Genomic DNA, 27848 nt, shown 5'->3' with positions numbered 1-27848 from the left:
ATAAATAGAAAAACTGAAAGCGTTTGGTGTTGCTCTCAGGGCATATAAATATATGCAGCAGATTATCAATGATATCTTGTCCCCTGCGGGCTGAAATATATTAGTCCAGGAGGCGATTTCGGACTATTAAAGAAACTGAAGAGAAGATAAAATGTGTCTGTTTCTAAAAGAGAAAGATTAAGAAGGAATCTTTTGAACACGGCAACTACATTTATATGGCTTATATGGAAAAAGTGGTTTCCAACCCAGTGAGAGATACTATTTCCTGAAACTAGCTGTGTTTTATAATTGGCTTCTTTTATTAATGACTTAATATAATCTATTTATATCTAATATGTGCTTACGTAATATCTTTGGAACAAAAACAGAATATCAGCTGAAACATAATTGTATATTAGATTAAGTAAAAATGGCTCACTTTATACCATAAAACATTAATCCACAAAAAGAACAGATTAATAAATACAATCAGCTAGTGCTTTGCAAACAAAGGACATCAAATAATGTCCCAACTTGTCTGAATTATCATAATTAAGAGAAGAACTTCTCATAATGCTAAAATGGATCCATCACTGCGTCCGAAATCGAATACCTCTCTACTATATTGTATGCGAAAAACAGTACATCCGAAACAAACAGTATGTCCGAATTCATAGTATTCGAAAAACAATAGGCAAAAAGTACCCGAATGACCTACTACTTCCGAAGAGATTCCGAAGTGCGTATTTGATGGACACTTTACTATCCCATGAGGCCACAAGAGAAGATTTATGAACGGAAGTGAAATGACGCAACTGACGTTGTTAGGTCATGTGACAGTAACAACATGATGGATGTCCAAATTTCATTCACACTACCTATATTCACACTATATCGTTTTTTAATTTGAAGTTCAAATTCCAATGTAGTACATGTGTTTTTTTGTTATTGTTGTTTTGATAACAGGAAAATATGTCATCGATACATTAATTCACATTTTCGAACTATTTAAGAACAAGAAATACAGTAATATCAGTTACAATAAATTACATTAAAATAAATGTTTAAATAGATTGCTGCGGCTGTTGCCATTGCTTCTTTTTAAATTATATCATGATAGTCAAGTAAAAAAAAAATTCAGATTTTTTAATTACTGTACTTGTAATTATGAGTTTGACAGTTTTTAACAGCTTATTGTACTCATGCCAGGTTTTACATACTCAGTGGATGCTTTAATTTTGTGTACATTAATACTAATGTTTCCATTGTATGTAAAGAATTGGAGAAAAATAATTCACCTGAGCTATGAAGAGGCCCCCAATCGTGAGATAACATGACAAGAAAGAATGAACCCCTATATGGAAACCCTGTACTGACCCATGTTGCTGACCGGTTTTTCATCCCTTATGAATACAAAACAAAGGAGATCTCAGAAAGATATTCCACCCAAAAATAACAATTTTGTCATCATTTACTCACTCTCAAATTCCAAACCTGAACAATATTCTTTATTCTGTAGAACATAAAAGAAGACATTTTAAATATTGTACTGGTTGCTCTCGTCCATGCACTTTCAACGAATGGGGACTGAAGATGTCCGGCCTCATAAAGGGCACAAAAGTATCATAAAACTAGTCTTTAGGACTTTAATTCCCAGTTGTGAAAACTATTTTCGGTTACAGTTTATTTAAGATGTTACTGTTTTTACATAAATGTTATTACACAAAATTGCAGTAATTACAGTGTAATTACACAAATAAGTATATAATACTAATTCACAACATGTAGTTATACTTTCAGATAAGGGCATCATTTACTGTTATTATTAGTACATATAACAAGGACATGCTAAAATAAAGTGTTACTTTTCCTAAATCTTTAGAGCAACAGTATCACTCAAAAACAAAAAGAGAAGGTACAAGCGTGTGTATCGCAGGAAAGGCCGCAATCATTACAGCTTGCTAATTTTACCTCTTGACGCACACTCTTGTCACGCTGACAATAGCAGGAACGGAGGGTGCAGAAGGAAGGATGTGTTGTGTTGTATTTCGTGCATTGTGAGGGGCTTCCTAACGCTCTACATTAAGGAGCCGAAGGACACAGCTGCAGAATTAAGAGTATATGTGCTGAAAAAGAAGGGGGCACTGAAGAAAAACCACTGAAGATCAATAAAACAAACAGGATAGAGAAAGATGAAGGTAAAGGAATAGTGTTAAGTACTGTAGAGGAGAAAACGGTCGAAAGTTTAGAAAACCAAGTGCGTTTTGCTCTATCATCTATTATTCTATTTTCCTGTAACCCAAAGCAAATTCAATACTGTAAAACATCGCAATATATGTGTGCGTGTCTCTGTCCTTGATGCCAGTCATGACCTTTCCCTGTACAAACAGTTGTAGATACATTATGGCCATGACATTTCAGTGTAAATGGCTGGGCAACTTTATTAGATAACAGCACTGGACACTACAGCCATGGCAGCTGCTGAATCAGGTCCTCTGGGGATGGGGTAAAATTTACCCCTGCGAGACGTAATAAAAGGGCACATGTGATTCATATCGGTGCTTATTACTGAGTGTATGTGTATATAGAGACTGATAACTCTGCTTCTGTCACTGAGAAGTTTATGAATAGCTGTTGTTAGAGGGATGATTAAAGCTAGGGTCGGATTCGTGGGGAGTTTCAGCTTTGCAATTGTTCTTATAGTGTTATTTAGCAGCTATAACAGAGTATTTAGAGAAAGGATTTAAATAATCTTTGAGAGTCAAACATAAATGAGCAAAGCAGGTGATCTAAAGGATAATTTGTGCAAAATGTTTTTGAAAGAAGTCTCTTAGGCAGCATTTATTTGATCAAAAATACAGTAAAAACAAATGTTTTTACAATTTAAAATAGCTCCTTTTTATTTGAAACATTTAATATTTTAACAATTAATTTATTCCTGTGAAGACAAAGCTGTTTTTATTTCAACATCATTACTCGAGTCTTCAATGTCATATGATCCTTCAGAAATCATTCTAACGTGCTGATTTGGAGCTCAAGAAACAGTTTTTATTATCAATTCTGGAAACGGCTCAAAAGGGTTAGTTCACCCAAAAATGAAAATTATGTCATTAATTACTCACCCTCATGTCGTTCCACACCCGTAAGTCCTTCGTTCATCGTCGGAACACAAATTAAGATATTTTTGATAAAATTCGATGGCTCAGTAAGGCCTGCATCACCAGCAATAACACTCCCTTTTTCAATGCCCAGAAAGCTACTAAAAACATATTTAAAACAGTTCATGTGGCTACAGTGGTTCAACCTTAATATTATAAAGCGACTAGAATACTTTTTGTGCACCAAAAATAACAAAATAGCGACTTTATTCAACAATAGTGATGGGCGATTTCAAAACACTGCTTCATGAAGCTTCGAAGCTTAACAAATCTTTTGTTTCGAATCAGTGGTTCGGAGCGTGTATCAAACTGCCAGAGTCATGTGAACTATTGAAGTTTCAAAACACTTATGACGTAACGAAGCCTCGTTTACTGAAATCATGTGATTTTGGCGCTGAATCTTACAAAAAAATCTTACCGACCCCAAACTTTTGAATGTTATATTAGAGCTAATTAATAAACCGTGATGTCCAAAGGCCAAACCCAACGCACATATATCAGACAGTCCATGTGTTTTACCAGCAAAATATTTATTCTTCAAATATGATTAACATGAATGAGAATATTTTAACAATATCCAGAAGGAATGGACTGTGATTGGCTGCAAATTTCTTAACTAAATTTAGCTGAAGTTTCAACCATAGAAAATTAGTTAACTTCAAAATTGAAGGCAAATGAAGTTAAATTAAAAACAGATTTAGTAATTAACTGAAACTTCCTTAGAGCTTCAGCTCAGGGAGTCTAATTAACAGATAAAGGTTCAGTCAGTACACTCTTTTCCAAAGAATAGCTTTCTGTTTTGTTTGTAGCAAGCCTTGCTGGTTAACACACATTAACCCCAACATAAAACTCAAATTGCCACCCTCAACAAAACATAAATCATGAGCATAGTGTCTGCTCCCTTAAAATCCCAAAGTGAACCCTTAATGATCCCATAATTATTTGTAATTTTGCTAAATAATGCAAAAAACCCCAACAACAATCAAAACCCAGGGCCCACACCCTCATTATGACATCATCACGTCTGGGTCCTAAAACAAAGCAACACTTTAAAGACTGTGTGGGCTTTGATTTGTGTCTTCAGTCCCAACTGCTGTTATTAAACAGCTTTAGCGTGGATTAATGTCGAATCCACAACATCAATCTGACACCTCCACCAGATGCTTATCGCACGAATAATGAAGCAATCAACACGACCACTCAGCCCGTTAATTATCCGATGCTAGCCTGGTCACTGGGGATGCTCTATAGCAAAAATGTATGGTGGGGGAGGGGGCTACGTTTATGTGTTTTCATGTGTATTCATACATGCTTCAACGAAGACAGACGTTTAATTACACAAAAGATGGAGGGCTCTGGCAAGCCCTCATCAGTCACAGCTGAATTAATGAATAGGTAAACAGTGACAGAGCTAACGCTAACGTAGCTTTAGCTCATGCGTGATCACACCATAGAATCACTGTTTATTAATGGGATTGAACTAACCAAAGATACTAACAGTGCTAAAGCCACAGCGATTATAACATCAACAATGTAGCATCAGGCTAAACACACTTAAAAGCCTCATGAGATAGTTGGCTTTTAAGCTGCCTGAATTATTTGACTATACTATATATATAATATTACCATAGTATATATAAAATGTAACAAATTATTTTTAAAATTGTAATATTATTATAATAAAAAAACTGCAAAGAGAAATGAAAGTCATAAAACTGAAACTTATGAAAGTGGTTTACAGTTATTGGCCGTTATACAAAATACTTAAAAGTCCCCCTGTAGTCAATAATTTTATCCCTTAAAACTAATTTTTGATCACCAAAATGACATATTTAAACATTTTTTCCAGTATTTTGTTTTTTTATTCACGCCTTAAAATAGCTTGAATGTAACTCTACACCCTTGCTTCATTTAGTATACGTGGACTCATGAATATGCGAATTAGCCCCACCTCCACTCATTCACACCAACTCAGAGACCCACTCGGTCAACTTTTACTCAATTTACTGTAGTAAACGCTGCACAAAGGTATCGCTCTTTACAACGTCGGACTCATAACAGTAATTAATATGACTAGCCTTTTGCTTTACTACGTTATCAAACAGCTAATAATGTGTTGCTAATGTTACACAAACTATGTTCCTGTTCGCCATATCAGAGTCAGACAGCTGTCTTCTAAAAATCAGCATCCTTAGAAACGCTTTGAACAAGAACATCAGTAGAGAAAGGCATACAGTTTATCATAACATCATAATATACATCATATACACAATTCACCCGCTATATTGCTAAAAGTAACTGTGTAATAAATATAATATAATAAATATTTATAAATACATGTAAATAAATATATTATACTAACCCTGGCTCACTGGAAAAATGTGCCTGTGGCAACATTTCTGCAAAATGAAACTTTCAAGGTTGTTTAGTTGTTACACGTATATTGCGGCAGTTCGGAAATTAAGGCTGCATCCGAAATACTTCCCTACTATATAGTAGGCGAAAAACTGTATGTGACATAAGAAGTATGGCCAAATTCACTTATAAAAGAGTAGGCAAAAAGTACCTGGATGACCTACTCTGCGAGATTTTGAAGTGTGCATGCATACGATGGACACTTTACTATCCCATGAGGCCACAGGAGAGGATTTGTGAATGGCAGTGAAGTGACATAACTGACGCTGGTAGGTCACATGATAATGATAGCATGGACGTCCGGATTACATTCATACTACACATACAGTACTATATAAACATACTTTTTTAGTGGTCATGAAGTAATTACTTACTCTCGAGTAGAAACTTATTTTGAATATGCGATTTCAGACGCAGACTAAATGTTCATTGAGTGGAACTAAAAGATTAATGTTCTATTGCATTTGAAAATAAAGAACTAGGCACACTAAACCATACTCTAAACCTAACCAAAAGCATTAACAAATGCAAATGTGAGATAAAAATGCATTTTGTTATTGTGAATCACGTTTCACAGAACCCAAGTACTCCGCATCACAGGTACAAAGCTGTACCGGGCAAGCTAAAGAGCAAGTTTACTATACTCTTAAAAATAAAGGTTCCAAATGGGGGTTTTCGCAGTGAGGCGATCAGTTCTTAAAATCTGTGATCAGTTCTTAAAATCCATTCTTTTTAGTGTGAAGAATGTTTTAAAAATCTAAACTTCCCCCATTATAAAAGAACTTGGAAATTTGGAAAGTTTCCATATATGTTAAAGGTTCTTCATGGCTAGATGCCAATAAAGAACCTTTATTTTTAAGAGTGTATGTCAGAAAAGCTTGTTACGTGATGCAAAGGTTACAAGTTTTACATGTCATGCTCTATGGTAAAAGTGTTTTGAGGTCATAACATATTGCATATTGGGCAAGTCTTTATCAATCAATAATCTGGCACTGTGATCATTAAAAAGTTATTGGTGTTTTATTGCCACTAGTGTTCATTTCAGCTAAAAAACTACAGTGAATTATATTGTATTTTGTATCTAGAGGCATGTTTTTCCAATGAGAGTATAATACTCACATCTTGTAATAAGTGCAAACAAAGAAACATAAAAGATTTTTCAGGGAATGAGTAGAAAATCTTCATTGATCACATATTTTAATGGTTTCAAGGTGGTTTAATATCAAACTCTCTTCAACTTTAATAATTAGGAAACTTTCACCAAAGCAAATTTACGCTTATGACTTTTGCTGGGACAATTCTGAGGTGAATTACAGCCTATTACATAGAGGAAGAATGTGTTGTCCGATATGACAGATTGCAGCAGAGTGGGGCAAGCAGAATGAAATCAGCCAGAGAAAAACTCTGCCAGACAGAATGAATGTCAATGGCTTCGCTCTGCTCTGTTTATGGCTGGTCTAGTTAAATGTCAAAAGCTTTACCCTAGAGAGCCCGTCCTCACTCCAGACTGGTACTGAATTTGTAGGCACCTCACTTCTCCTCTCTCTGTCTGTGTTTTATAGCCGATGTTTCACATCCCATCCAATTCCTGAGCTTCTCAGTATATCCACCCTGTTGTCTTAAGTGCTTCATTTTCAAGTACATTCCAAACAGTCATGGCCAGCCATATTCATTTTTTATCACTCATTTCTCAAGTCTCATATACATTTTCATTCTTCTTCTTCAGGTTACTTGCATGGCTATGGGAATTAAATGTAAGATATTTTAAGACTTTTAAAGTTAATAAAAAAAAATCCAGCCTTAAATTTTGAAAATGAGACACTTTAACTAGTTTCCATTTATTTGACTAGCTAAAGTTGTTGAGATCTTTTTCACTGACTCTTTGAGAGATGTATGCTGACAGAGAGCTCAGTAACTAAAAGGAAACTTGAATCGAAAATGTCTTTACAATCAAATTCAGCACATTTAGCAACAAATATCTCAATTTCACCTAAAATAAACATCAAGTCAGCTATTTGTGGCTCTTATTGATAGTCCCTTATCTGCAGTGTGTTGGCCTAACCCTAACTGACAAGGCAAATTCTGCAAATGTTTTAAGCTGTTTTATGACTTTTCCCCAACCAAAAGGAAATGCTAAGTCATCTCTTTTCTTTCGGGTACTCACCATTCAGAAGAGCTGAGGCGTTAGCACAGGCTGAGCTCCAAAATGCCTGACATCTTGAAATGTATGAACCGATGGGAACGTAACAAGGGAAATGTAGCCTAAACTCATATTTATAATTCATGTAGCAGAGAGAATTTCAAAGGTATTTCAAACAGGATCTTTGAACATGGAGCCCAAGGCTCAGAAATCATTAGTTGCATTCTTGTTTAAGGTCGTGGAACTGTGAAAAAACATGTGAGATTTGTGTGCCAGTCATTAATCAGTGTGAATCAATTTGTCTTTCCCAACTAAAGCTTTACACTGAGCCATCACTGTAGCTGACAAATAGTTTAGTGGATATGAATGCAGTCTATGTCACTCTATGTCAAAGGTACCTCCCAAATTTGATGTATCACTCTATGAAAAAATACATATGTGTACTGATTTGAAACAGCTGTAATTCAAACCACTGAAAATCCAGCACTGTTTAAAGCTCATCATAAGTGTTTCACTGTATCCATGGTGATGCAGTTAGTACAGACAGATCTGCTCACACATGAAGGTACACAGTTTCTCATTCCCGGTGTGGAAGTGTTATTTATTATAGTCAGCAGCCCTGCATATGGAAATTCATTTTCTCACCTGACGTTCCTCTCTCTATCTTATTCAATATTAATGTCATCTCACATTACCAGCCAGGTTTACTGTATCTGATAAAGAGAAGGCTTTACACCAGCATACTCACAAATACAATAAAAAAGGTAGAGGTAGAGAAGAAAGGAAAAGAGAACAAGCAAAATAAAAAAGTTATAAAGAGTAAAAAGGTGACAAAATAGAACAGATTTTAGAGGGAAAACAGGGCTGTGTAACCTAGCAAAAATCTGGGCTGGATACTGAAAGGTTGTAGGTTCAAACCCTTCCAAGGGTTGATTCATCAACTATCACCATGGTGCCATTGTGCAAGACACTTATTAAAGCCAGCATGAAACTGAAGTGCCAAGGTATTGTGGGTGCTAGAGTGTAGGGGTGATTTGACCAAATTCGTATTTCACAATAATGATATATATCACAATATAGATATTTAGTTTAACTCATTTCTGTTATTAAAAATAAGAAAAAAGAAGCAAATTACAAACAATAGGACAAATACAATATAACAAAAAATATGAATTAAATTAAGTTATTAAGGTACAATAGGTTTAATTAACATGTAGTTGAAATTAGTACAGAAATGTAATAAATGTAAAAATAAAATATTGCATAGTCTTCACTTTATGAATTAAATAGAAATTTATTCTTATTAAACTAAAATAATGTATTTAGTCAAGAGCAATAAGTTATTATCTCTTTTGTTTGATTCACATTAATGACAGAGCAGCAGGCAGGTATATTAGGCTGCTGTCACTTTAAGACCAAATTCATGGATCTATTATACTGATACACATCCGGTTTACACCCAACTTTTTACTTTCACTTTCACCTCGGTTGAGTTTCTAAGCGAGCTGTACCAATACTAAAATATGACGTGTAAACACTGCAGATCACTGATTGGTCAGAGAGAATCGTCACTACCAGCATCATTGGATTTGCGACACGAGATACCAAACCCGCTAAATTTAAATAATCAGCAACAAGTATCATTTGTTCGCACAACATTTTTAAATGACTTGCTTTAAACGACTGTCGCACGCAACTTGAAAAAAGAAATGGCTGTATCGTGGTCAGTAGACAAGGTGGCGGAAGCGGTACTAAACTGCAGTGGAAAAGCAAACTGGGCCAAAATAAAGCGAACCTTTATATTCCTTCCAGCATTCATAGTGCCTTCCAAAACATGCAAGCTGCCCATACCGTATGCACTTATGCACCCCCATATCATCAGAGGTGCTGGCTTTTGAACTGAACGCTGATAACACGCTGGATGGTCTCCCTCCTCTTTAGCCCAGAGGACACGGCGTCCGTGATTTTCAACAAGAATGTCAAATTTGGACTCTGACCATAGAACACTTTTCCACTTTGAAACAGTCCATTTTAAATGAACCTTGGCCCACAGGACATGACGGTGCTTTTGGACCATGTTCACATATGGCTTCCTTTTTGCATGATAGAGCTCTAGTTGGCATCTGCAGATGGCACGGTGGATTGTGTTTACCAACAGTGGTTTCTGGAAGTATTCCTGGGCCCATTTGGTAATGTCATTGACACAATCATGCCGATGAATGATGCAGTGTCTTCTGAGGGCCCGAAGACCACGGGCATCCAATAAAGGTCTTTGGCCTTGTCCCTTACGCACAGAGATTTCTCCAGCTTCTCTGAATCTTTTGATGATGTTATGCACTGTAGGTGATGAGATTTGCAAAGCCTTTGCAATTTGATGTTGAGAAACATTGTTTTTAAAGTATTCTACAATCTTCATCACTCTGAAGTGTCAATAGTGCTATATATTTACATATCGCTATATACACGTATAGCAAAATCTCTAATGATAGACATTTTATATCATGGTAATGATACCATATCTCCCAGCTCTACTAGAGTGTTGGTAAGGTGTTCCGAGTGGGTTTTAGCATGTTTAGCCATCAGCTGCTCAAATTGAGCACAATGAGTAACACATCAAAAAAATTTATATCGAGGAGTTAACCCATAGTATGAGTAAAAGTGCTAGTGATGTCTTGGCAAGCACCACTAATAACAAGAATAGAAAAAAATAATAGTGGATGAGCACACTAAACAGAACCATCACCTTTTATCTCAGACATAAACAACAGCAACATATGCTTTTGACATAACTCAAAAATAAGCCACAAGTCAGAGAGGTTGTATGAATTGATTAGATCTTTTCTTTGCACAAGATGAAAAAACACAAGCACACCGGCATAAAACATGAAGCTTTTATCCCCAGCAAGCTCTCATTTACTGCAGGAGTCAGATACGGAATAAATCACAGTCTGCAGTGTGATTGCACAATATAAGAGATTTGAGACGCAAATCTAAAGGTGTCAAAACTAAATCTCAAGACAAAAATATCTGCACTGAGACAAATCCACAGTTTTATTGTAGACTGTTCACACTTCGCTTTTACTAAAATGAGTGTGTCTGGATATGTGTTATAGGTCATATACTATTAAACAAAATTGCATATGTGATTTATTATATACAGTGCTCAGCGTAAAGGAGTACACCCCTTTGAAAAGTAACATTTTAAACATATCTCAATGAACACAAAAACAATTTCCAAAATGTTGACTAGACTAAGTTTTAATATAACATCTGTTTAACTGTTTAACATGAAAGTAAGGTTAATAATATAACTTAGAGAACAAAATTTTCAGTTTTACTCAAATTAGGGTGATGCACAAATGAGTACACCCCACAACAAAACCTACTACATCTAGTACTTTGTATGGCCTCCATGATTTTTAATGACAGCACCAAGTCTTCTAGGTATGGAATGAACAAGTTGGCGACATTTTGCAACATCTATCTTTTTCCATTCTTCAAGAATGACCTCTTTTAGAGACTGGATGCTGGATGGAGAGTGATGCTCAACTTGTCTCTTCAAAATTCCCCATAGGTGTTCGATTGGGTTCAGATCAGGAGCCACTGAATCACTTTCACCCTGTTCTTCTTCAGAAATCCAACAGTGGCCTTAGATGTGTGTTTAGGATCATTTTCATGTTGGAAAAGTGCACGACGACCAAGGGCACGGAGTGACGGTAGCATCTTCTCTTTCAGTATAGAGCTGTACATCTGTGAATTCATGATGCCATCAATGAAATGCAGCTCCCCGACACCAGCAGCACTCATGCAGCCCCACATAAGGACACTGCCACCACCATGTTTCACTGTAGGCACCATGTGTTTTTCTTTGTATTCCTCACCTTTGCAATGCCATACAGTTTTGAAACCATCAGTTCCAAAAACATTTATCTTGGTCTCATCACTCCAGAGTATAGAGTCCCAGTAGTCTTCATCTTTGTCAGCATGGGCCCTGGCAAACTCTAGGCGGGCTTTTTTGTGCCTGGGCTTCAGGAGAGGCTTCTTTCGTGGACGGCACCCATGCATGCCATTCCTCTGCAGTGTACGCCGTATTGTGTCAGGGGAAATAGTCACCCCAGTTTTGCTTTCTACTTCTTTAGATAACTGCAGTGAACTTGCATGCCGATTTTCTTCAACACTTCTTATTAGAAGACGCTTCTGTCAAGGTGTTAACTTCCATGGACAACTTGGATGTCTCTGAGATGGTTGCAGTTCCATCTTTTTCAAATTTTTGTACCACTTTTGCTACTGTATTCTGACTGATAAGTAAAGCTTTGCTGATCTTCTTGTAGCCTTCACCTTTCTGGTGTAAAGAAATTATTTTCTTTCTCAGGTCTTGTGACATTTCTCTTCCATGTGGTGCCATTGCTGACAGCATGAAATGGGAAGGGGTTTTAACACCCTTTTATAATCAGCTGTCTGCTGGACACCTGTGTAATGAATAATTAGACTCACCTGTGGTTGAATTCTTGTTAAATTAGACATTTGTAGTCTAAAATTAAGCTTTGCTCCAGAGACTTTCAGTGGGGTGTACTCATTTTTGCATCACCCTAATTTGAGAAAATCTGAAAATTTTGTTCTCTATAAGTTAATATAATGTTATATTATTAAAATTACTTTCATGTTATGTTAAACAGATGTTATATAAAACAAAATTGTTTTTGTGTTCATTGAGATATTGTTTAAAATGTTAATTTTCAAAGGGGGTGTACTCATTTACGCTGAGCACTGTATGTATAATTGAGGGAAATATTAATTAAAGTCACCATAACTGATGTTGCATTCTGAAAGGCTTAAACATAATGAAGTTGCACCAAGCAGCACAAATACAAATGGTATTTGGCAAAGGTCAGAATAATTTGACCCTTCACCCTTCATATGAGGGCTTGTTGATTACTCTACCTAGGAAAGATCATTTAAAATGATAAAGCCTTTGTGACACAAAGTGAAAAAATAAAACACAAAGGCAGGAAGACAGCTTGAAAGAGACCTGTGATGACCTGTAATTTGAACCTAGTGTCCAGATTAGTTCACCTGACACCTCAGCAGGATTTTGTAAATGGTTAATTCTCGTTACTCCTTGCTTATCTTTTCCTTCCTATCTGCTAGCTAAAACAAACATTCACAAGATCAAGATGTTCAAAACCATGTCTGACATAAATTAATATCACAATAGTTTGTGCTACATAACAGCTAGATTGAACACTAAGGTCAGACGGGTTCACTAACTGTCAAATGCACAATGCACACAAAAATGGCTGAAATCACCAGCTCCAATCTGATTTCTAATTTAATCGCCATTAAATATCATATAAAAAGAAATTGGTCATTGACATATTTACATGTTCTTGACCAGAATAAGATTTGATGCTGATAGCTAAATATCTGGCTCTAGGATTAATTAAACATCTACATAACATAAGATCACATCAAGCCAGTTATATGAAAGCAGCTTAAGCCCCAAACAGTAGCAGAGCATTTCTGTGCAAGCAAACCCCCCACTGATCAACAGATGAGATCCCTTTAATCAGATGTACATCAGGACTATAGCTTTTCCATCTTTGACATTAAACTCTAGGTTTAACAAGACAAAATAATCAAAAAGTCTAATTTGATCTATGAAGCTTGTTATTTGGAGGAAGCATAATTTGCAGAGATGGATTGTTATTTTCTTAAAGTACTTAATGTGTGCGTCCAATTTAATGGTGTCTTAATAGGCTTAAGCTAGTGATCAAGTTAGTGTTGATACTTGAAATAAAGTCTTATTACAAAGCTCTTAGGAGCATATGAGGATCTGTTTGAAGAATTTAAAGAGGCTCCATTTCAAAACGGCAAAACACTCTAAAGTACAATTTTTCTTTGAAAGACAAATAATGCTTTTATTCAGCAAGGATGCATTAAATTGATCAAAAGTGATGTTATAATGTTACAAATCATTTCTATTTCAAATAAATGTTTTTCTTTTTAACTTTCTATTCATCAAAGAATCCTGAAAAAAGCATTAGTTTCCACAAAAATATTAAGCAGCACAACTGTTTTCAACATTTTTATAAAAATGAGAAATGTTTCTTCAGCAGCAAATCAGCATATTAGAAAGATTTCTGAAGGATCATGTGACATTGAAGACTGGAGTAATGATGCTGATAATTCAGCGGTCACACTTTATATTAGGCGTCTTTAACTACTATGTACTTACATCAAACAATAAGTACAATGTACTTATTGTGTTGATGATGTATTGCAAAACACTTGTTCTGGTATTGAGGTGAGATATGGCTAAGTTTAAGGACAATTTTGGTGGTGTGGGTAGGTTTAAGGGTGGGTTAAAAATGAATTACAGATGTAATTAGATGCAGGTAATAATAATAATGTACTGTAAGTGCAATGTGAAAACTTGTATGTACATAATATGTGCATTGTATCAAATAATAAATTTAAATTTAATACATAGTAGGTAAAGACCCCTAATATAAAGTGGGACAAATTCAGCTTTACCATCACAGAAATAAATTACTTTTAAAAATATATTAAAATGGAAAACAGACAATTGTTTTATGAAGAAATAACACAATAAGCCAATGAACTGTATAACTGTACTGAGAGGAATGATTCTTTATGCTAAAACCTCAGCAGGGGATATGATTCGTTTATATCATTAGTGAAGTGTAGGTGGAGTCTTAACAGTTAAAACAAATCCAAGGCACTCTGTATCACAAAAGGAGCTCACAGCTGAAAATGACAATCAACTCAAAATGAAAACGGCTCTATTATACTGGTCTCCTGGCTCACCAGGGAAGGTGCCAACACATCATTTTTGGTTTTAAGGATTTCGCTTTTGGTACACACATAAAAAAAGCATTTTATGGAACTAAACAAAACTGGTGCTCAAGAATAAATCAAATGACTGTCAGATTATCAGAACGGCAGTGTCCTAAATAAGTTAAATGTCACATGAGGGTGAAGCTCATAAAACTTGTCAAGCAGCGTTTATTCTAAAATCAAAAAGAAAAATGCATATAATAAACATTATACTTGTACATTATACCATTATACTTGATTTCTAAACAAGGCAATGGCAATTTCTAAGGTGGCTTGTTAGTAAGGGGGCTGACCTGTTTATAATTAAGTCCATATATAATCCTGCAGCTTGGGTGGAAGTTGCTGGGTTTGGCCACTACTAAAGGTCTAATCAGTGCCAGACACCTGCCAGCATCACATGACTGCTCTGGGTGGGCTACTTAGCAACAGGGGGTAAAGGCAGGATGCCTTCCCCCTTCCCAATCTCATTCGCCCCTCCATCCAGTCAAAGTAAATCCTATTAGACTTGTTCATCTGGCCCACATAAAATGCTAAAGCATTCTGGATACAAAGTTGTGTTTCTCTCTCTGATCGTCTATATCTTTTAAATATTCTCTTTAAAATTGTAAAAAAATCAATCAGTTTGTCTGGTTTGCTATTAAGAGGCACTTTGCATTTGACTTTAATGGGTCTTATGAAGTTTAATGTTTAATTCAAGTCTAAGTATTTCAGCACTTTGAAGGATATGCTTAAGGAGCATTTGTTGTAGGGAAGAATCTGCAAAGGAGGCTTCATAAGTGAACTGAACTCTCCTTCAGAGCATAAAATCTACTTTAGAGGGATTTTATAATCTTAAATTAGGTAAGGGAGCAAGAAAATTAAACGGAGCCAATCCTGGGGATCAAGATTTAAGAAAACCTTCAGGGTGGATTTTATCAAGTAGCCTATGCTGAACAACCCTCAAGATTGGGATATCATAGCCAGGTCATAAAAAATGCATCCAATGTAATGCCAAAAAGCATGCTGCTATGACTACATTTATTAATTCATTTGAATTAGACATTGGAAATGATCATTTTGCAGTTATCTTTATATAGCGGCTCTAAAAAAGGTATTTAGACATGTTTGGGCAGCCAAGTCACAATTGAAAATGTATGAATGTTGTTGCATTAGATACAAAATATCAATAAAACAAAATAGCAAAAAGCATTAGTTTTTTACCCCCTTAATAACCAATTGTTGACAAACTGATTTTTAGATTTTTATGAAATCAGATGCCGTCAATTGGGAACATTCACATTGGGAACGTACTAGCTGACAGCCAGATTCATTTTTATCTCCATTTTGAACAATATACAGTATGTAATCCAAAAAGCTTTCTTGTGTTACACTTTATCTTAAGTGATGTTGTTACAGTGTAATTACACAATTAAAGGGTTAGTTCACCCAAAAATGAAAATTCTGTCATTTATTACTCACCCTCATGTCGTTCCACACCTGTAAGACCTTTGTTAATCTTCGGAACACAAATTAAGATATTTTTGTTGAAATCCGATGGCTCAGTGAGGCCTCCATCACTGTATAAGTCGTTTTTTTTTGGCACACCAAAAATATTCTCGTCGCTTTATAATATTAATATTGAACCACTGTACTCACATGAACTGATTTAAATATGTTTTTAGTACATTCATGGATCTTGGGAGAGGAAATGTCATTGCTGGCTATGGAGGCCTCACTAAGCCATCGGATTTCAACAAAAATATCTTAATTTGTGTTCCGAAGATGAACAAAGGTCTTACGGGTGTGGAACGGCATGATGGTGAGTAATAAATGACAGAATTTTCATTTTTGGGTGAACTAACCCTTTAAGCATTGAGTAATATTAATTAACTCCATGTACTTGTTATAGGGTTAAGGTTTTGTTTATGGTTAGTTGCTTACAAAAATGCATAATTTACTGTTATTTCTACAGTAACTACATGTGATGTGTAACTATGCCATCTTAAAATAAAGTGTTACTAATAGTGCTGTCAAACGATTAATCACATCCAAAATAAAAGTTTGTGTTTACACAATATATGTGTACTGTGTATATTTATTATGTATATATAAATACACATACATGCATGTATATATTTAACAGGAGATTATATATATATATATATTACACACACACACACACACACACACACACACAGTATATACATGTAAATATTTCTTAAATATTTACATGTATGTATGTGTGTGTTTTTTATATACATAATAAATATACACAGTACACACATATATTATGTAAACACAAACTTTTATTTTGGATGCGATTAATCACGATTAATCGTTTGACAGCACTAGTTACTAAATGTTTTGCTTGAAAGGTGTGCTTGTGCTATATTTCTCTAAAATAAAGGCCATTTGGTTTGATATTTTGTTGATATTCGTACATTTTAAGTGCCCAAATACTTTTTGAAACCACTACAAACATTATTGCATTGAATACATTTCATACTGATGAATAGAACCACCATGCTCATTATTACATTATTAAATCCTTGTTTGAACTGACTGTTTGGTCTGGAATAAGCAGTGCCAAATAAAGCTGAAGACCTTTGATCAGAGGCAGGCCAAGAAACTAACTCTGACAGCCTGAAGCCATCAACTGATAAAACCCTTGCTATGAAGCCAAACAGAAGCTACACAAACTGTATAAAAGAGCCAGTCCAGTGCATTCTATTGGGTAGGCTTCTTCAGCATCTTTGTAGAATTACAAACATGAAAATGTCTGGGTGTGTGCGTGAATGTGTGGCCTATCAGGATCAGGAAGAGTGGCGGCAGTCATGGAATTCCAGGAATTCCCTCTACACACACTTCACGCTCCATCAGTCCTCTCCTCCTCCCTCTCCCCCTTTCCCTCTTATCTTCCTCATCCATCCCTAGCGCACTCTCTAATCGCTGTAATGGCTGTATCCACGGCTGTCCTGTCCCCCGCTGCCCTTCCTTGCAACAGGGACACAGGAAGACCTGTTGTCGCTATCAGCAATGCCCTTTGGGTAATTTAAGACACCTGCTATGTCGGTGCATCAAGAAATCCAAGTAGGCAGGCGCTACGTTGTGCATGCTAAACAGTGTGTTCAATATTTCAGAGTATCAAAACTCACCTGAGATACTAAAGCAGACGCAAGACACTATTAGGTTAATGGAATAGTTTACCCAGAAATATAAGTTCTGACATCCTTTACTCACCCTCACTTTGTTCCAAATCTTCTGTGGAACACAAAATAATAAGTTTAGCAGAATGTCCAAGGTGCGCTTTATAATTAAAGTAGATGGGAGCCATGGCTGCCAAGCTCCAAAAAGGACAAAAAGGCTGATAAAAATAGCTAATTTTACTTGGGTACTATATTTAAAGCCTTGTGAAACTGTACAATAGCTTTGCCTGAGAAACAGACTGAAATTTAAATCGTTATTCACTAAAAATCTTGCTTGCAGATGTGGTCAGCATTCACTTTCATTATAAGGAAAGAGCTGCTTGGACATTCTAACATTTCTTTTTGTGTTCCACGGAGAAAAAACAAAGTTATACAGTTCGGAAGACATGAGGGTGAGTAAATACTGAAGTGCACTTGGTGAACACAACAAGTGCACTTGTAGTGTAATTTTTTTTTTAAATTGTACTTGCATATAATATATTAATGACATAAAAGGCCACTTACTGTAAGTGTACTTAGAGAACACTTTCATGACTTCACTTTTAAAAAGTTCACTTTGTAATGTCAAATAAAAAGTTAGAGTTAAGAGTACATTTTCAATCGTTTTAATAATCTTTTGTCATATGAAGAAATACACTTATTTTGATTTGTTGCTAACATACTAAAGCATATGTAAAGTACTTTATTATAATCTTAACTGTAGTCTGTTTTTCATAACAATTTTAAAGTTAATATATTTTAAACGTACTAAATTGCAACTTCATTACAAATCTGTAATTACAAATATTTAAATATATGACATACGTTTCAACAGAAATGACAGCAGAAGTAATAAAGAAATTACTTATACAAATGTACTTAAGACCTACTTGTGTTAGGGATAGGGTTAGAAACACTCTAAAGTTCAGCTAATTGCATTTAATATAGATTTAAATCATAATACATTTTCATTTAATTGCAATTAACATGCAATGATGAAGTGTCCGAAAACAATACATTTATTTCACTCTTAAAGGGATAGTTCACCCAAAAATGATCCCATGATTTACTCACCCTCAAGCCATCCTAGGTATATATGACTACCTTCTTTCAGACTAACACAATCAGAGACATATTATAAAATATCCTGGCTCCAACAAGCTTTATATTGGTAGTGAACGGGGGACCTGTTTTGAAGCCCCCCCAAAAATGCATCCATCATAAATATAATCCATACAGCTCCAGGGGGTTAATAAAGGCCTTCTGAAGTGAAGCGTTGGATTTTGTAAGAAAAATATCCATATTTTAAAACTTTAATAACTATAATAACTAGCTTCAGGCAGACAGCCGTACACATCGATTTGCAGTGGAAGAGTAACCCCTAACCTGACGCATGATGCAATGACGAACGTGGAAGCTCAGAGGATAGAGCAAAACAAAACGCTGGTCATGAATTAAAAGTCTAAAACAAGACATTTTAAAGAGAAATGTCGGAGGATTTCGATTTAAGAGAAGAGGAGCTTGAGTTTGGTGTCTAAGCTTACGCTACATCCTGCATCCTGCGTCATACATCGCTTCAGGGGTTACTCATTCATCTGGCGCAAGTCGACTTGCGCAGTATGCGTACGGTTGTCTGGCAGAAGCTTGATATTTTAATTTATAAAGTTTTAACTAACCCCCTGGATTAAAGCTTTTATTAACCCCCTGGAGCAGCCCGTATGGATTATATTTATGATGGATGAATGCATTTTTGGGGGGCTTCAAAACATTATAAAATCTTGTTAGAGCCAGGATATTTTTAAATATATCTCCGATTGTGTTAGTCTGAAAGAAGATAGTCATATACAACTAGGATGGCTTGAGGGTGAGTAAATCATGGGATAATTTTCAATTTTGGCTGAACTATCCCTTTAAGTATATACTTTAAAAAGTATATTACATAATACGTAATCTTTTAAACGTACATTAAAGTGTGTTATTTTGTACAAGGAAATGATAACGTGAACTGGTGAACTTAAAAATGAATTGAATGTTTCTTGAATCATATAAAGAGCTTTTCTGTTTGCTATTCCTGTTAAGGTTCAGCTCGACTGACCGAAACTGAACTTCTCTCCTATGGGAAGGAACTCAGGCTGATAGAATCATCAGTGTCTTACTGGAAATGGGAGGAAATGTCCTATCAGACGGTGAGGGACATCTTAACCACCCCTTTATAACCTCATTTACTGAAGCTCAGAAATATCCACCCCTGTTCTGTTCGGGCTTAGAAGAAACTAATTTCTGGAGCCACTAATGTATGTTGGCATTCATAGGAGTGCATGTCACTCTTTCAGGAAAAGAACACAGGTTGTTTTTCTTCCGTTGCGCCTGTGTGTCGGCTTTTTCCTATCTACTGGATTCTTTGAGCATGGAAGTGCTGAGTTCATTCATAACACTTACTGTCCTCAAGATCTATAAAGTATTTAGACATGAGACACATTCCATACCAGGCTGTACCATTCTCCCCTGGGTCATATGGGATTGTAAATGAGACTGGGAATGGTTTAAAGAGGAAGAGAGAATAGAGAATGGAAACATTGTCCTTTCTTTCTGTATAGTCTCTGATAAGATTGTAAGGCTTCCTGCTTGACCCTGAATTTTTTCCAGATGTTGATTGTTTTTAATTGGTATGACGTGTTTTTCCTTTTCTGTAACTCTATAAGATTGCAGGAAGCCTGGCTGCAGTTTGCTATGATGATATGCGTTCCATTGACACATGAGTGATGTTTGGTGTGGACAGAGGTGACACCACAGGACAGTTGATACTTTGTTGTCCTGGTCTGGTTACTGTCACTCTGAAATGACCTCGATTCAAGAGGATAATCACCCCCAAAAACAAGAGATTAAAATGGCTTCTTTAAAAAATATAAATATATTATATTCTATATTATAATATATTATAATCTACCGTTCAAAAGTTTGGAGTTTTAAAAATGTTAAATATTTTTTAAAAAAGTATCTTATGCTCATTGAGGCTGCATTTATTTGAGATCTAATTTGATGCAAAGCTCAATTTTCAGCATCATTACTTCAGTCTTCACTGTCACATCCTTCAGAAATCATTTTAATATTGATTTGCTGCTCAAGAATCATTTTTTATTATTATCAATGTTGAAAACAGTTGTGCTGCTGAATATTTTTGTGGAAACTGTGATGAATAGAAACTTTAAAAAAAAACAATTTATTTGAAATAGAAATCTTTTGTAATATTATAAATATTATAAAATCTGTCATTTTTGATCAATTGCATGCATTCTTGCTGAATAAAAGTATTAATTTCTTTAAAAAAAAAAAAAAAATCTTACTGACCCCAAGCTTTTGAAATGTAATGTAATAATAACATATTATGTAATGTAATATATTAGAGATATTAACTATATAAAATAAAATAATAAATTAATGAAATAAATCTATTTAATATATTAAAAATATTTAATATTAAAGTAATATAATATCATTACATTCAAACTGTAAAAAAAGAATTGTTGGTTTAACTTAAAAAGTAAGTTACCTGGTTGCCTTAAAATTTTGAGTTCATTGAAATAAAAAATTTGAGTTAAGACAATGAAGACGATTGGTCTAATCAACAGAAACTCAAAATATTATGTTATCTGAACTACATTAATTATCTAAGTTGATTTGACAAAAGAAAAAATGTGATAAATAAGAAAAATATTTTTTTTTACAGTGCATGCAAAAATCAAAAAAGTAAAGGGATTTCATCAGACAAAAAAGGGAAAAAAAAAAAAAACTTTTTACACTGATCTAGAACTGATAAGATCCCATGCAAACTAAATATAAATAAATACGACTGTCTTTTTTCACAGACACTTAGGTCATTTTTAAAGAATGCCATGTTTAGAGAAAAACAAACACAGATAATGATGCTGCCCTGCAGCAAGTTAACCAATGGATGGTAAAAGGTGATGGCCTTTGCCCCCAGTGAATCAAAGTTCCTCCTCCACTTATCACAAGACACTCACTGCTTTGCAGCCTCATCCCAGGTGACCCTTTCTGAACAAGTTGTCAGCTACATATGTCAGTGTCTTGCCACTTGACCCAAGACCTGGCTCCCTTCTTCTACCTCCCTATTGGACAAACCAAGCGGGCAATTGTCCTGGAGAACAAAGCATTTAGTTGGGGGTGTTCGGTTAAGGACTTTGACTAACATTCCTTTCACAATGCTCTCTGGCGACCAACTTTTAATGACCCTGCACTTCTAAACATTTACTGTTCTGTGAGACCAGCAACACTCAAACAAAAAAAAGAACGTTCAGTGCTCACAAATGGAGCATCTTTATGGAGAGGACCCTTCTAACGAACTCAAGCTTTAAGAGAGTTGCCTCATTATTTAGAACTGAATATTAATGAATGAGCCAGGGTAAAGGAAACATTCACTCTGTTCTGTAGCCTTTCTACAGACGTTCCTGCAATACATTGTCAATGCCGAGGTCATGGGTTGAATTCCCAGGGAGAAAACATACAGTAGGCTTACTGATAAGATTTATACTCTATCTTGAATCCAAATTATTTAGGATAAAAGCATCTATTAAATTAATACATTCAATATAAGTTGTGTTCCTAAAACACTTGAGATTACAAAATGGACTTTTGCATGCCACCAAAAATGAAACAAAAAGGAAGAGGATGGTGAAATGAAGATGTTTGACTCTCTGATACCAAAATGGCTGAAGTTATAAGCAGAACCAATCATTTTTTTCTGATATCTATATATGTGAATGTTTGCTTGGTAAAGCTTCAGTTATTTATGGAAATAATACACTAAGTTTGTCATTTATCAGTAGACAATACTGAAAAAATTATAACTGATTAAGTAGAAATGTGAAACCAACTATCAGTTTTTCACTAGTCTAGAATGTGCAGAAAAAAAACAGTTACTAGCTCACTGTTTGAAACTAAATAACAATGCAGCCTACCAACCATCCTACCAGTTTTCCCCCAAATCACAATCTATAAGCAGGTGCAGCCATGTGAGTTACTAAGGTAAATGTTCCAGAGGAAGGGTGAGAAAAGCTCTGATGTGATGTCTCTTACCTTATAACAATATAATGGAAAACGATCAAAGACGCCTGTAGCATAACATGATGTTTATCTGCGTTATATCCTCAGAATCCTCCTGACAATGAAACACACAATGATCTTTCACGGGTGGTGATACCGTAAAGCTTCCCTAACTCTCCTTCAGCGGCAGCTCACAATAAATAAAGGCTGATACCCCCAGTGTGTGTGTGTGACCGAAGGGAGAGAGCGAGCGAGAGGGGGTAAGAGAGAGAGAGAGAGAGAGAGAGAGAGAGAGAGAGAGAGAGAGAGAGAGAGAGAGAGAGAGAGAGAGAGAGAGAGAGAGAGAGAGAGAGAGAGAATTTGGACTAATGAACAATTCAAATGTTAGTTTACTTACAAGCCGTTATACTCTATGACTAGGGTTAGGGGTCGATTCTCGTTCAGTTCCATTAAGAGCGGAACCGACATATTCTCATGACGTTCGGATCCATTATTCTCCGATGCGGACGAAAAACCGAACTAAAATAGTCTGACAGTGTTTCCTACACTTCTATTCAGCACATCACCGCTACTGAATCTACAGCGCCACCAGTGTGGTCCGATTCCTAAACGAATGATTCTTTGAGTCGGTTATTTTTTTGTGAATCAAAGACATACAGGCCGATTATTGTAGTCCGAATTCCAAATGAATGAATCTCTTGAGTCGGTACTTTTTAGTGTAGCCTATTAAAAAAAGTAACCAAAGTAGTCCAATTCGAATGATTCGGAACTAATGCCTCTTATGAGTTCTTTTCAGTGAATAAATTATAGTACATTTATGAATCATTCTGAGAACTGAATTCTGACTCACTTACTGTTATTATTTTCGTTCCTGTGTTATAATGTAGGCTGAAACTCGTGAGAAACCAGTGTTATACTGATTGGTTGTTCATAAGACAACGTCTTGGACTAATGAAGTCCAACACGTTTTATAAAAACAAAACTCAAAACGTGTAGGCTAGCCTATACGCTAGCCTACACGTTTTGAGTTTTGTTTTTATAAAATGAACAAATGAAATATGCTACTACGTTTTGTTTAGTATTTTAATTAACACATTGTTATGGCCTATTTTAAAGAACTGCATTAGTAGAAAAATGAAAGGGCTGATATAAAAATGAAAAGTTTTTTTTGTAAACACACCTTTTGCAATAGACTAACTGTATCAAACCGATCTTTTTATGTTGAAATCTGAAATGATTCCATCATTTGAGACTGCTGAGGTCAGTAAATGCCATTTCCTTTCCCCCACGTATTTCTACCTCCAAAATAGCCTACTAAAGAATCGTTCATAGAACTGTTAGGGAACCAGAATCGATTCCGTATGATTCCCATCCCTATCTATGACTCTGTAGAAATCACATCAGTTGACACACCAAGAACACAGTCCGATAACAGCATCTCTCATGGGAGTGTAATGCCTAATGAGAAGAACCTAAAAATCATTAAAAAATATGCAATATTTACAAATGATTTTAAGAGCTTTCAGTCATCTAGAAGCTCCAAAATCAAGTACATTAACGTTGTCATAATGTACGCAAAGACAATACATGCAGTGACACGCAGTAAATAACGAATACGGTGTTTAGTTTTACCTATATGGAGACTAGTCCGAAAGCTCTTCCTTCCAGCCGAAACGGCTCATCAAAGCAGCCGCGTCACCGGTCCAAGTGAAACGCGCAACGCGCACATGCTTCCCGCACGGTATCAGACTGTCATATGAGCGGAGCGGTCAGTCCCTCTCCTGCCTCCATCCAGCAAATATCTGAATCCAGTCCAACACCGCCCACCTCCCCAAACACATAGGATAGCTTGCTTATATCATAGACTGGTCATCAGAAACCAGCAGGCAGCAGGTGGAGGTTGAGTGATATCAGACAGCTAATGATGGTGTGTGTCGGTCACCCCGGCTCTTTAAGACTGTTTCGTAGACTGTATACGGCCACAGAATAATAATGAGCACATACTGCTGCACCAGCAAGCGAGCATTTAGGGAACTGGGCTGAGAGGGTTATTCTGTCTCCAGTGGTTTAACTTGAATTATCTTGCTATACGATGACAGGTCAGCCCTAAGGACCACACTAACTTAAAAGGTTAGTTCACCCAAAAATGAAAATTCCGTCATTAATTACTCACCCTCATGTCGTTCCATACCCGCAATACCTTTTTTTAAAGATATTTTGATTAAATCCGAGAGCTCTCTGACCCCTCCATAGACAGCAATTTAATTACCACTTTCAAGGTCCAGAAAAGTAATAAAGACATCGTTAAAATATTCCACGTGACTATTGTGGTTCAACCTTAAAAAAGCGACAAGAATACTTTTTGTGTGCCAAAACAAAAAATAAAACAAACCTTATTCAACAATTTCTTCTCTTCCATGTCAGTATCGTACGCTGTTTACTTAGTAAACAATGCAGCACTTCCTGGTTCTACATCAAAATGCCGGCTCAGTATTGGCCAAAGCTACACACGTGAGCATGACGCATGCGTGTGATGCTGATTCAGGAGCCGGCCAATAATGAGTCAGTGTTCTGACGTAGAACCTGGAAGTGCTGCACTGTGTCTACAACGTACAGCGTAGGAGTTCTCGGATTTCATCAAAAATATCTCAATTTGTGTTCCAAAGATGAACGAAGGGCTTACGGGTTTGGAACGACATGACGGTGAGTAATTAATGACAGAATTTGGGTGAACTAATCCTTTAAGTATACAAATCAGAGAATATAAATATGAACAAAATAAAAATGCATTAGAAATTTGTAGCTAAGAGAAACATAGAGAAACAAAATTGGTGCACAGGCTGCTCTGTGCGATTTTTATTAATTTATACAAGGCATAAAATGTCCTTACTACCTGACAATGTCAATGAAATAGTAAAAACGACAATTATCTCCTTGACAGCTTTGGAATCAATAGATCTATAACATTGTGTCCGATACGTTTACAAATCAGAGTGAATCATCCGAGCGGTTTCTCGAGTCAGACTCGTTGAACCAAGAATCATCGGACATTCCCTATTTGATATCATTTGATATCATTTTTTTTTTTTTTTTAATTAAAGGGATAGTTCACCTAAAATTGAAAAATTTTGTCACAATTTACTCCATCTCAAGTTGTTCCAAACCTGTATAAATTTCTTTGTTATGCTGAAAACAAAGGAAGATATTTGGAAGAATGTAACTAAGCAGATCTCGTCCCCCATTGAAAAAAATCTGCTTGGTTACAAAGATTCTTCCAAATATCTTCCTTTGTTTTCAGCATAACAAAGAAATTTATACAGGTTTGGAACAACTTGAGGGGGAGCAAATGATGACAAAATTTTCATTTTGGGGTGAACTATCCCTTTAAATATTATTAAAACATGCTAAAACCTTTTTTCCTGTTAACAGATGTACAGAAAGGCAGTAATGTTTAAATGAAAATGGCAATTACATGAAAGGACTTGATATTTTATGAGTTCAATCATGGCTGCATAAAACCGATTTGGTACACATGGAATTACAATGCACCACCTTATTAATAAAACCTATCAGAAAAAAAATGTAATAAATAGCAATACGTGTCATGCCACAATGTCAGGAAACAAAAAGTAAGTCAATCACTGAATCGGGTTTTGAACTGGTTCTGAATTGTTCCAATTAATCGGTTCTTTTCTGTTAATTTCTGTCAACAGAAATTAATCAGCCTTTCCATCACTACAGTGTAAACAGCAAAAAAAATAAAAAATAAATAAAATAATAATAATAATAAAAAAACTGCTTCCTTTTTTACTAAATTCTGTAAATTTCATTTCCTATTTGCCCTTGTATTGCAAGCATAAAGGAGAATTCTTTAACATGGTCTTGAGCAAAAATAGACAACTGTGTCCTGATTTCGGACAGGAACAAAGGGACACTCTGTTCCACTTCTATACAACTGCAGTGGCATAATCCCTATTCATACCTTATGGAAATATGGACATTTTTCTATGGCCTGCATTGGTCACAGGCCTCACAACATGCTACCTTTTCTCTTATTATCACAGCAAAATGGCATTGCTATCAGAGAGAGGTCCCAGCAGGGTGGCTTATTATTATCATTAGGTTGTACAGGTCCCAATATCAGTCTTGTAGACGGGTAAAGAGCAAAGAGGTCTTATCTGCACCAGCAGTTACAGAGCTTGGGCAAAAAAAAAAAAAAAAAAATTATTACTGCACATTTAATTACTCATTCAGGACTAAGGCAAAGAAACACAAAGGCAGAAACAAAGAGTGCAATGACATAAAAGGTGATCGCAGATATGTGTTCAGTAAGACAAACTGGCATTCAGAACAGCCCTTTTCCCTTCCCCCTACCCCATCACCTCCCTCTGTGACAAATGGGGGATCCAACTTCGTAATCCGGTGGCTTTGAGACTGTGGTTTAACCCCCCCGGTCGCAGTAGTCGGCTGGTGGCAGGCTTAGCCATGACCAGGGCAAATCATTTACATGCCCATATAGGCCACCAGACATCTCAAGCAAATCCAGTTACAGCATGAAGTAAATGCGTGTGACAGGCATCATGGGATTCCACAAAAACTTCAATGTAAAAAAAAAAAAAAAATGGTAATCTGTTATCTATAGGGGGTAAAGACTAGTAGAGGGCAGTGGGTTTAAATCCATCAAAATGAGCTTAATGTAGAAAGAAGAGGTATTACAAAAATGGTTGGTTAAAAATTATAATTATTTAAAAAATATTATTATTAATACTATTGTTACTATAGGAAGAGAAGTGAAAGATCAATCAAGTAATAAGTATCTGACTAAGACATAACAATATGAATTGGTTCTATGACATAAGCCAGACAGCAGCATATAAAAAAAACTTGCACTTGTTGCCATTAGTAACAGAATGGTTGCTGTGGACACAGACGATTCCGATGTCTTTCGTAAGAAAGCATTACTGGGGTCAAATAGGAATTGTAAGCAACATCTTGAGTAAATGTAATTACTTGTTATACTTGATCAGATAATCAGGGGATTCACTGAACATAAGAGTGATAAACTGAATTACA

General features: G+C 35.8%; 1 protein-coding gene across 5 annotated transcripts in view; it reads right to left on the bottom strand.

Moving 5' to 3' along the window:
- The window catches only part of tmem108 (transmembrane protein 108), a 68772-nt gene extending 44066 nt beyond the window's left edge, over window positions 1–24706 (bottom strand). Inside the window, exons 1-2 of one of the 5 annotated variants that reach the window (XM_051882363.1) lie at window positions 24408–24706; window positions 22809–22890 (exon numbers count right to left, since the gene is read on the bottom strand). The gene's annotated coding sequence lies outside the window, so the exon portion shown is untranslated. Of the gene's footprint in view, window positions 1–22808; window positions 23050–23172; window positions 23359–24407 lie in introns of those variants that run through there. The other 4 variants (XM_051882362.1, XM_051882361.1, XM_051882364.1 and 1 more) reach the window with 4 other exon arrangements.
- Window positions 24707–27848: the final 3142 nt, after the last annotated feature.

This window comes from Ctenopharyngodon idella, chromosome 23, assembly GCF_019924925.1.
Source record: "Ctenopharyngodon idella isolate HZGC_01 chromosome 23, HZGC01, whole genome shotgun sequence".
NCBI lineage: Eukaryota > Metazoa > Chordata > Actinopteri > Cypriniformes > Xenocyprididae > Ctenopharyngodon > Ctenopharyngodon idella.
This window is presented reverse-complemented; position numbering and strand designations above follow the sequence as displayed.